We start from the raw sequence: 11,948 nt of genomic DNA, 5'->3' as shown, positions 1-11,948 counted from the left end.
AGGTTCAAGCCTCAGACTAATGAGAGGGCACAGTCCTCTCATGGCCACGTGCAAGTCCCAGCTTGGAGGGCAGAGCCCTCCCAGCACAATTATAGCCAACAGTTGTAGTTGTAAGCTTGAACCTATGGTCGGAACACGTGGCCCCACGTGTCTGAGTGATGTGGGCTTGATAGAGTTCAGGTGCATGTAATTGAGTAGGATTGAAACCGCCGAGAATGCTATAAACATCTTGACCACACCCTTACTTCGCCTTGTGGAATCTGGCTATAAAATAACGACATGGCTTGTAGTCCATGGCGCTGTCACTAGCTCTCCATCAGAGAGGACAGCGTCCCACCCAGACCCAGCTTTCTTCTCTTGTCTGTCTTTTCTCCATCCTTCACCGCCCCCTCTCAGGATCACTGAACCTGGCTGGGCTGGCACGGCACATAAGGCGCCCAACGTGGGGCTGAGTATGCCATGGCCATGCCGGCTTCCTGCAGTTATAAAGTATGAACTTTGTCCCACAAACTAATGAAGATTAACTATTCAAAATACTCTATTTTGGCAAATTGGAACTATGCTTAATTATAGATACAGGGATTATTGTAATTAATTTTCATGATTATAGTTGGGAGCATTAAAATAAATAACCTAGAAATAGATATAAGGATTGACAACTTTGTGTGTTTCCTTTGATCTTCTATATCCTAAATAAACCTAGTTTAGTTATATTGAAACATATAGTTTAAACATAAGGTTCTTCCTTGGATAAGAAGATAAAAACTTTACTAAACTCTTACAGTATTATGCCATAACAATAGTATCAAGATTTTCTAAAGGAACAAGACACTAATAATTTAAAATGCATATCCCAATACTCACTAATATTAGTGTGTATGAGAATGTGTGTGTGTGTGTGTGTTTACATCTAATTTCTCTGTATCTTAATATTGCTTTATGGAACAGGACTTTTTGTAAGAATCACACCTCCACTCGTTTTTATTGTTGTTGTTTTTATGTTACTCTTAGCTATATAGGAAAGGGGGGAAAACGTTAGGGCTACAGAAGGGTCTTCGAAAGAGACAGAAACATGCAGAAAACTGATTTGTTTTCATAAGTTTCAAACAGTTGGGAAATATAATACCGGTGTAGATTTGATAGAATATACAAACTTAAAAGTATGCTCACATTAGCAGCATAAGCTTTATTAGACTTTTAGTGCTTAGGGCTTTCTTTGATTTTTCTGAATTTTTAAAAAATATTTATTTATTAAATTGAGGTGACATTGTTCAACATGAACACACAGGTTTCAGGTGTGGCTTTCTATGTTGCAAGATATATATGTTGCATCATGTGTTCACCACCTAAAGTCAAATCTTCTCCTGTCACATTATATTTAAGACCCTCTTCTCTTCTCCCCACCCCTTCCCTCTGGCAACTACCACACTGTTGTTTGTGTTCATGACTTTCAGTTTTATGTCCCACATATGAATGAAATCATATGATTCTTAGCTTTTTCTGACTGACTTATTTCACTTAGCATAATGTTCTCAAGTCCCACGCATGTTGTTGCAAATGGCACTATTTTACTCTTTCTTATGAATGAGTGGTATTCCATTGTGTATATGAACCATATCTTATCCAGTCCTCTATCACAGGGCACTTTGGTTATTTTAATGTCTTGGCCTGACTGAATAATGCTGCAGTGAACATAAGGGTGCATATATCTTTGCAAGTACAAGATTTTGAAGTTTTCGGGTATACATTCAGGAGAGGGATCACTGGATTGTATGGTAGCTCTATTATTAACTTTTTGAGGAATCACCAGACTGCTTTCTATAGTGATTATACTAGTCTACATTCCCACCATCAATGAATGAAGGTTTGCTTTTCCCTAAAACCTCTCTAACACTTATTGCTTGTCTTGTTGATAATGGCCACTCCAAGAGGTGTAAGGTGGTATCTCCTTGTAGTTTTGATTTGCATTTTCCTAATTGCCAGTGAGGTTGAACATATATTTATATATCTACTAGAGGCCCAGTGCACAAAATTCTTGCACTTGGGGAGGGGGGTGTCCCTCAGCCCGGCCTATGCCTTCTCACAGTCCGGGAGCCCTCAGGGGATGTCCTACTGCCGCAGAGGCAGGAGAGGCTCCCAGTACCGCTGCTGTGCTCACCAGCTATGAGCCAGACTTCTGGCTGAACGGGGCTTCCCCTGTGGGAGCACACTGACCACCAGGGGGAAGCTCCTACATTGAGTGTCTGCCCCCTGGTGGTCAGTGCACATCATAGCAACTGGTCATTCCACTGTTAGGTTGATTTGCATGTTAGTCTTTTATTATATAGGACTAGAGGCCCGGTGCACAAAAATTTGTGCACTCGGGTGGGTCCCTCAGCCCGGCCTGTGCCCTCTAGAAATCTGGGGCCCCTTGGGGGCCCCTTCCCCTGGCTGCTGGCACCAGTTTTCCTCCGGCACCTGGAACCCAGGTCTTCGCTCTTCGCCAGGAGGGGCCCACACAGTGGGTGAGGGGCTTAGCTCTTTTAAAAATACTTCTGAATGTTTGGTAAATAACCCTGTAGGAATCTACTTTCTGAAACATGTTGGTTGTTAAGGGCTGATTTGGGTAATCAACAAAATGTATGTTAAAATCCTAATCCCCAGAACCTCAGAATGTACCTGTATATGGAGATAAGATCTTTAAAGAGGGGATTACATTAAATTGAGGCAGTTCCAGTGGGACCCTTAGCCCATCTCACTGAAGTCCTTATAAGAACAGGAATGTTGGGGTCCTGCCTCAGCAGGTCTAGGGGTTCCCAAAGGTGTGGACAGAGTCAGTGAAGAAGGAATGACACAGAGGCAGCGTTCAGGTGATCATCATAGTCAGGTTCTCTTTTTATTGTCCTGTTACATCTATATTTATACTATTTGATTCTATAAGCATGCCTCTATAAGCTTTTTTTGCTGAGGAGAGCATGGGGTTCATTTATTGGGGGGTCAGTCAAAGGGGGGGCTGGCTAGGGTGGGGTAGGGCAGCAGCTTGTCTGGCCCCCGAGAAACCCAACTTGAGTCCAGGGCCTCGACCGCTTTGAAGCCAAAGTCTTCCTCCACCTTTATCTGCATGGGGGCCAGCTCTGGAGTCAGCGGGACTCCCGCCCGGCCCCCTTCCGGTGGCACTCGCCGCCTCTTCCAACCGCTGGGCCCCTCGCCAGGGGCCGGGCTGCTGGCTTCTGTGGGCGCTGGTGTCCTCCTGGGCGGAGACAGCCCCTCTTTCTCCGGAGGCTCGTTCTCAGCGTTGCTTGGGGTGGGGGTGTCTGTGCCCTGGCTGCCCTCGTCCTCCAGTAAGATGGTGAACTGGCTGTCCCGGTAGTTGTTGCCTTAGGAGTCCAGCACCTTCATGAGGAACCTCCGCTCCTGCTGGAGTCTCCGTGTTATCCTCTATATCTGATGGAGCCTGTTCAGGACCCACTTGTTCACCTGCTCGATCTCCCTGCAGCGCCGACCCAGCACATGGTACTTCCTGCGATTGAGTTCCCCTTGGCACCGCGGCCGCTGGCCTTGGGCTGCCTCCTCCTCTTTGTCTCACTCCTGGAGGCTGGAGCTGCCCAGACCCACAGACACGAACTCCACTTCGGTCTCAAGCTCGCTCTCCAGGATATGACCACCTTCAGCGAAGGCAGCGCCAGCTCCCAGCAGGGAGGTGCTGAGACATCCTCAAAGCCCACGGCTGCCATGGACCACTCTCTCTGCTCCAGCTCCATTTCTCCCTGGCTCTCGGCGCAGAACTTCCAACCTTGCAAGCCTCTAGTTTAAAGTGGCTTGCAAAACTACGCACCCATCGGATTTCACAGCCAGGCACCCAGGCCCCGGCCACTAAGCCTCCTGGGAGTTGTAGTTCTCTATTTCCGGCTTGCCTCCCTCGCCCCACCCCCACCCCAGTCCCAACTGAAAGGCCCTGCTGGCTGGTCTTAACACTGTGGCCAGGCATCTGAGTCACCTTGGGTCTTTATTCCTGTCCCGACACCACGCCATCTGACCATGGAGACTCTCCTCTTGGGAGGCCCCTGGGTCTCCTTCTGGGTCTCCTCAGCCCAGGCACCGGATCGCGTGCCCCAGTGGCAACGCAGCCCCGGCGCCTGGGTCTCCTTCTGGGTCTCCTGCTGGGGCCTGGCTTCGTCGCCCCTGGGGTCCAGATGGTGTCCCCAGGCAGCTATGCAGCCTGGCCTCTGGCCCCGCCTCTGGGTGTTCTCCCATGACTGGTGATCAGTGATCTGAGAAGCCAGGCGGGGCAGGGAAGAGGCAGATGTCCACCTCTTCCCTGCCCCACCCTGGCTTCTCCGATTACTGGCCCAGGGCCGGCAAAGGCTGCCAGGTTCTCCTATCACAGAAGCCGGCAAAGGCGGCCTGGCTTCTCTGAGCAAAGGCAGCTCGGTTCTCTGGCTCTTGGCTGCCACCTGGGTTTCCAATGCAGTCAGTGGCAGGCGGCTTCTCCCCTCATTCCCCTTTCGCCTCCCAGCATTGTGCCTACGTATGCAAATTAACTGCCATCTTTGTTGGCGGTTAACCACCATCTTGGCTGGCAGTTAATTTGCATATCGCCCTGATTAGCCAATGGGAAGGGTAGTGGAGGTACGGCTAATTACCATGTTTCTCTTTTATTAGATAGGATTGGCTGTTCATAAGTCCTTTTGGGAGAGGAGTATTTTCAGGTTCTCTGCCAACTTTTTGATTGAGTTGTTTGTTTGGTATTGGGTTTTAGGAGTTCTTTATATATTTTGTAAATTAAACCTTTGTCAGAGCTAATGTTTGCAAATATCAGATCTGATCTGGTTGCCTGCCTCTTTGTTTGGTTGTCAGTTTCTTTTGCTATGCAGAAGCTTTATAGTTTGATATAGTCCCATTCATTTATTTTTGCCTTTACTTCCCTTGCCTTTGAGATCAAATTAATAAAATGTTCTCTATAACCAAGGTCCATAAGTTTGGTACCTATATTTTCTTCTATGTAACTTACTTTTTTTGGGTCTTTGATCCATTTTGAATTAATTTTTGTACATGGGAACAAACTAATTCAGGTTCATTCATTTGTAAGTGGCTTTCCAGTTTTCCCAGCACCATTTATTAAAGAGACTATCTTTACTCCATTATGTGTTTCTGGTTCCTTTGTTGAAAATTATCTGTTCATGTACATGTGGTTTTATAGCTGGGCTCTCTATTCTGTTCTATTGATCTCTGTGTCTGTCTCTCTGCCAATACCATGCTGTTTTGATTATCATAGCTCTGTTGTATAATTTGAAGTCAGGTAGTGTGATATCTCCAGCTTTGTTCTTTTTTCTCAGGATTGTTTTGGCTATTTGGGGTCTTTTATAGTTCCATATAAATCTGATGATTTGCATTCTATTTCTTTAAAAATTGACACCGGGTTTTTGATGGGGGTTGCATTAAATGGGTATATTACTTTGAGCCATTTTAACTATGTTGATTCTTCCAATCCATGAACTCGGAATATTTTTCCATTGTGTTGTGTCTTTTAAAATCTCTTTTAAAAATGCTTTGTAATTTTTAGTATATAGGCCTTTCATCTTCTTTGTTAGGTATTATCCTTTTGGTTGTAATTGCAAAAGGAATTGTTTTTATCATTTATTTTTCTGAAGTTTTGTTGTTAGTATACAGGAAGGCAATGCATTTTTGCACAATGATTTTATATCATGCAACTTGACTGTTTATTCTTTCTAATAGTGTTTTGGTAGAGTTTTTAGGGTTTTTATAAACAGAATCATGTCACCCACAAAAAGGGACAGTTTTACTTTTCTTCCTTCTCTATTTGTATGCTTTTTATTTCTTTCTCTTGTCTTCTTGCCCTGGCTAGGACTTAAAACACTATGTTGAATAAGAGTGGTGAATGTGGACATCCTTGTCTTGTTCCTAATTTTAGAGGAAAAGCTTTTAGTTTTTCACCATTATGATATTAGCTGAAGGTTTATCATAGATTTCCATTATTATGTTGATGTACTTTTCTTCCATTACTATTTTATTGAGTGTCTTAATCATAAATGGATGTTCTGTCTTATCAAATGCCTTTTTTGCATCTATTGATAGGATCATATGCTTTTTATCCTTTCTTTTGTTAATGTGGTGTATTACATTGATTGATTTGCATGTGTTAAAACATCCTTGTGCCCCTGGAATGAATCCCACTTGATCATGATGTATATTTTTTGGATGTACTGCTGTATTTGATTTGCTAGTATTTTGTTTAGGATTTTTGCATCTGTATTCATCAGAGATTTGGTCTGTAATTTTATTTCTTTATATTATCATTGCCAGGTTTTGGTATCAGGATTATAGTTGCCTCGTAGAAAGTGTCAGGAAGTATTGCCTCTTCTTCAAATTTTTTGGAAGAGTTTGAGAAAAAAGGTTTTAAATCTTGTTTGAATGTTTGGTAGAATTTACTGATAAGGCCATCTGTCTTGGATTTTTATTTTTTGGGAAGTTTTTCATCGTTGTTTCAACTTCTTCACTGCTGATTGGTATATTTAGATTTTCCAATTCTTCATGATTTAATGTAGGAAGGTTATTATATTTCTAGAAAGTTATCCATTTCTTCTAGGTTATTGAATTTTATGGCATATAGTCTTTAATAATATTCTAATATGAGTCTTTGTTTATCTGTGATGTCTATGGTGACTTTTCCTCTCATTTCTTATTTTGTTTATATGGTCTCTTCCTTTTTATCCTTAGTGAGTCCAGCCAGGGGTTTGCCAGTTTTATTAATCTTTTCAAAGAACCAGCTCTTTGTTTTATTAATTTTTTGTATAGTCTTTTCTTGTTCTCTATTTTATTTCATTCTGCTCTTTTATAATTTCTTTGTTCTGTTGGCTTTGGGTTGCTTTTTTTCTTTTTCTATTACTTTAAGATATAATGTTAGTTTGTTTCCTTGGGATTTCTCTTGTTTCTTGAGATAGGCCTGTAATGATATAAAGTCCCCTTTTGATATGTCATATTGTCATTATCATTTGTCTCTGTATATCTTTTGATCTTATCTTTTACTTCTTCTTTGACCCAGTCATTTTTAGTAGTATGTTGTTTAATGTCTAGGCATTTGTGGGGATTTTTACTTCCTTTTTGCATTTGATTTATAATTCCAAGGCATCATGGTCAGAGAATATGCTTGGTATAATTTCAATCTTATTGAATTTTTTGATGCTAGTTTTGTGAACCAACGTATAGTCTATCCTTCAGAATGTTCCATGTAGACTGGAGAAGAATATATAATATGATGTTCTGGAAAGAAAGATTCTGTAAATGTCAATAATGCCCATTTGGTCTAGTGTTTCATTTAAGACTGACATTTCTTATTGATTTTCTGTTTGGTTGATCTGCCTAGAGCTGTCAATGGAGTATTAAGTTTCCCAACTATGATCTTGTTTTGATCTGTTTCTCCCTTTACTTCTGTGAGTAGTTGTTTTGTATATTTCAGTGCTCCCTAGTTGGGTGCATATATATTAAGAAGTGTTATATTTTTTTGATGTAGTGTTCCCTTTATCATTTTAAAATGTCCATATATGTGTCTTTTTATTGTCCATTTTAATAAGCATAAATTATATTTCCATTTGATCACTGTCATGTTTTTAAAATAAGTGTTTATGACCATCACTATGTTCAGAAATTTTGAATCAGTTCTTGTGTAAAATTCATTAACCAGACTATACTTTACACATGCAAGTCTTCATCATGGCTCAGAGTGTCAAAAATCTATATAATAAAAGCCTAAGCGACCTTTCCGGTGGAATGACCAGAACAACCAGTTGCTATGGTGCACACTGACCACCAGAGGGCAGATTTCAATGTAGGAGCTGCCCCCTGATGGTCAGTGTGCCCCCATGGGGGAGTGCCACTCAGCCAGAAGCCAGGATCACTGCTGGCAGGTGCAGGGGCATTGGCAGGAGCCTCTCCTGCCTCCAAGGCAGTGTAAGGAGCAGCAAACAAGCAGGTGATAAGGAGCAAGGGGTCCTGGACTGTGAGAGGGCGCAGGCTGGGCTGAGGCACCCCACCCCCAGTTCATGAATTTTGTGCACCGGGCCTCTACTATTTAATGAAATCTATTAGAAACAGCTAATAGCATATGCAAGGAGAACCTTGAAATGCTTAGAACTTTTAACATCTGATTTTTTATGGATATAATAAAAATCTCCTACAAAATACATTGCCTGCATAGGGAGATTTTAACTGACACAGTTAGACTTTATAAACAGATGGGATCACAGTTGCTCTGTTTCAGGACACCGTGTCATTTTGAATGTGCTGCCCTGCAACAGCACGCTCTTCCCACTAGCCCACTCATGTCAGTTTTTCACCTTCTGGTTCATCAGAGTTTCATTAGCTCAAAACTGTATCACCTTGTGTCATGTGCAAGTCGACAGGTAGTTCATAACCCTTTGCTGTCAGAATTAACATTCATGATACTACTTAAACTGTGGTGCAAATTTAGAGTTCATTATTAAATGAGGCATATGCTACTACACTTATAACTGATTCAGTCCCGTTATTTTTAGTTTGACCTTTCCTGTATTCATCAAATCAGTTTAGAAATAGACATTGAGGTACCCTTTACAGTTAGTTATAAAAATTTCTATTGCTGATATTTTATATGGAGTTTTCTACATTCTCAGTAGTTCCATAATAAATGTTAGACCTCAATGATCTTTTAAATAAGAGTGAAGTAAGCATGTATCCCTGGATATTAATGATCTTTTTTTCAACCCTGAAATAACTTCACTCTCTAAGCATAACTAGGTTTGAAAGAATACACCTTCCTTTAGGTATTAAAAGTGACAAAAGTAGAACTAAGGTGAACAATTAGTATTATGGATTATTGTAAATTATTAATTCTATTTCTGATTCTCTCTACCTTTTCCTTATTAATCTAACATTAAAAAATGTCAAACCCAGGAAAAAAGATAATATTCAATACAAGATACTACAAATTTTTCTTCTTAATTATAGCTAAAGCACATCTTAATATTTTAATTAGGATTTTCATAGCATGTTTCTTTGAAAGTACTACTAGAACAGTACTGTTTCATTAAGGACAAAGTCTAAGAACCATAACAACAATGAAAAAGGTGAAGGGGCACATAAGTGCACAGTGAAGAATAGTATTTAAGTTTAATAACCATCAAAGCAGGGGATATAATTCTTAAAGGGTGCTTTTGGTCTTCCTTTTTCTTTTTGCTGATGCTATGGGGGAAAGTGTGGAATTTTGCATAATTCCTTACTTTATAAATTTTATGGATTTGGATATGCTCAGTGTTAGGTCCTGTGTAATAGAAGTTGTATGTACCCAATTGACTACTTCATTTTTTCTTCTTTTACTATTATTCTACAGCAACTTAAATATAATTATGTGGCTTTTATGGCTATTAACAAATGAACTCATGGGTGATTCGTAGCCTAGGGAAATTTATTTAGATGCTGTATGTGAATTCTTTAAGAAATAGCAGATGGAGAGACTATTTTAAAAGCAGCTTTTCTGTCACGTCATAATGCTTCGATGGCGTTGCTGGCTTGCTGAAGCAGGACCAGAGGAGAAATGTTACTAAGAGACCTGCATTGTGACGTTGCTATTTCTTCACTTGCAGCATCACCAGTAGTGTCATTCATTTGATTTTAAACTTGCAAGATTTTCTTGTATTTCACATAATTCATTGTCCATTAAGTTGGACACATACACACAAGAAGGACTTACCCATTTTTTACCAGTTCAGATGCTTAAGAGGAACTGGGTTTGGAAAAAGGATAGCAATAAAACAAACAAAGGAACTGAGCTTCTCCTGTGAATTGGATTTGAAAGGGCTATCACAGAGGTGATTGAAATTCTTCCTATTTTAAGAGTATATATATATGTGTGTGTGTGTGTATATATATATGTGTGTATATATATATATATATTTCTCCATTTTTATCTATCTTTGCAATGCTCACTGTCTAATATTTCTCTTTGCATTATCCTTCCTATTCATTGATGATGCAACTTCCAATAAACTCAGAAATACTTAAATCTAACAGTCACAGGCCCACTCTTCAGAATGCTGCACATTTGCAATCGTATTTTCTTATCCTCTTGGGAAGGTTGTGTTCACTCAACCTCTTAGTTCCTGTAACACGCCTCTGAACAAGAAATTATGTTTTGACATCACTCAAAAATTTACTGGGTGCATTGAGAATTGGTTTAGGTTTAACACACATTTTTACTTTTACTTTGCAGATGTTTTGAAAGCAACTTAAGTTTCAGTTAGGGTGAATGTCCACAATCTAGAGTAATTCAAGTACTAAGAAGGAGGCACATGATATAGCTAACATGCTTAAAACTAAGAATTTCTGAGATTATTGTGTAAGGAACTAATGTTTTGATAATTTCACTAGAGATAGAAATATTTCCAAACCCATGTTAAACTTCTTTCTGGCTTATCTGTGTTTCCAGCCCATGATGGCATTATATGCTTCTTGAATATATATGAATAAAGTAAAAACATTGTATCCAAAAATTAAGAATAATGATCTATTTTATATAGTCACCTGAAATTCTCTCTTTCCTCCCTATTTACACTACCTATATATTATAGGTACAATGCTAGTTAATATTTTCTTTTATATTAAAACTAAGGGCCCAGTGCATGAAATGCATGCATGGGTAGGGTCCCTAGGGGCTGCTGGCTGTCGGCTGGGGCCTCCCTTTCTCTGGCTGCCTGCTGCCAAGGCCGCCAGCTGGGGTGGGGCCAGCCAGGGGGAGGGGCCTCGGGCAGTTGGCCGGCCAGCCCTGGCCCCTGTTTGAACTCCCGTTGAACTTCTGATTGAGGGGACAATTTGCATATTAGGCCTTTATTATATAGGATATGTAATATATTTTCACATTAAAATATATCATATTGAAATATATTTTGATATTAGGTTGGCATTTTTATATTTGCAGACAGATTGTTAAAAACTCTAACATTCCTTGTCATAAAAAAACTTTAGAAAATTAATATTCAACACCTTTGCTTATTTCTAAAGTGATGGCTAAGGATAGTTTGCTGGGATTTCTAATAATTTCCAATTTTTTATTACTCATTTGGTATATGAAAAAAATTTAGCATTTTTAAAATATATTTTTCCTTGAGTACCTATAGTCATTGCAACATTATTCACAATATCCAAGATGTGGAAGCAAAACAAATGTGCACCCATAAATGAAAGGGTAAAGAAAATGTAGTGCATAGATACAATGGAATATTATTCAGTCCTAAACAAGAAGGAGGAAATCCTGTCATATAATGGACATGGATGAAACTTGAGGTCATTATATTAAGTGATATAAGCTAATCACAAAATTATTATTGCTTTTTTTAAAAAAATATATTTTATTGATTTTTTACAGAGAGGAAGGGAGAGGGGTAGAGAGTTAAAAACATCGATGAGAGAGAATCGATCAGCTGCTGCCTCCTGCACACCCCCTACTGGGGATGTGCCTGCAACCAAGGTACATGCCCTTGACCAGAATCGAACCCGGGACCCTTCAGTCCACAGGCCGACGCTCTATCCAGTGAGCCAAACCGGCTAGGGCTTATTATTGCTTTTTAAATACATTCTTACTTTAGTAGATTAATCTGGCTCATTTACTCCATTTAGTTTCTGGGAAATTTAGTTGAAATATTGAATTGCAAAAGTATGGTATACTAAGAAAATGTGACAACCTAGCCTAGAAATTCAGATCTTTGCCAAACTTCACCAAATGTCAACATTTTATTTTTACTTTTAAAACCTGATTATCTTAATCATCTAACTAGAAACTTTATGCTGAGTACCAGGATCATTGATTCTTTCCCTTCAGTGAACCTGATTTCAATCATGAAAATGTTAAATGCGTGAAAGTAAATTACCTAAAAGTAATTTTAGATGAAAAAATAATATAAATTAAGATGAATAATAAA

At 39.7% G+C, this 11,948-nt stretch overlaps 1 pseudogene; it reads right to left on the bottom strand.

Annotated features, from left to right (window-relative positions):
* Nucleotides 1-2,950: 2,950 nt before the first annotated feature.
* On the bottom strand, nucleotides 2,951-3,740 carry LOC102245117 (annotated as a pseudogene).
* Between the last annotated feature and the right edge of the window lie 8,208 nt (nucleotides 3,741-11,948).

Source organism: Myotis brandtii, unplaced genomic scaffold (genome assembly GCF_000412655.1).
Source record: "Myotis brandtii unplaced genomic scaffold, ASM41265v1 scaffold2189, whole genome shotgun sequence".
Classification (NCBI taxonomy): domain Eukaryota; kingdom Metazoa; phylum Chordata; class Mammalia; order Chiroptera; family Vespertilionidae; genus Myotis; species Myotis brandtii.
Note: the sequence above shows the minus strand (reverse complement) of the source record. Positions and strands in the feature narration are given on the sequence as shown.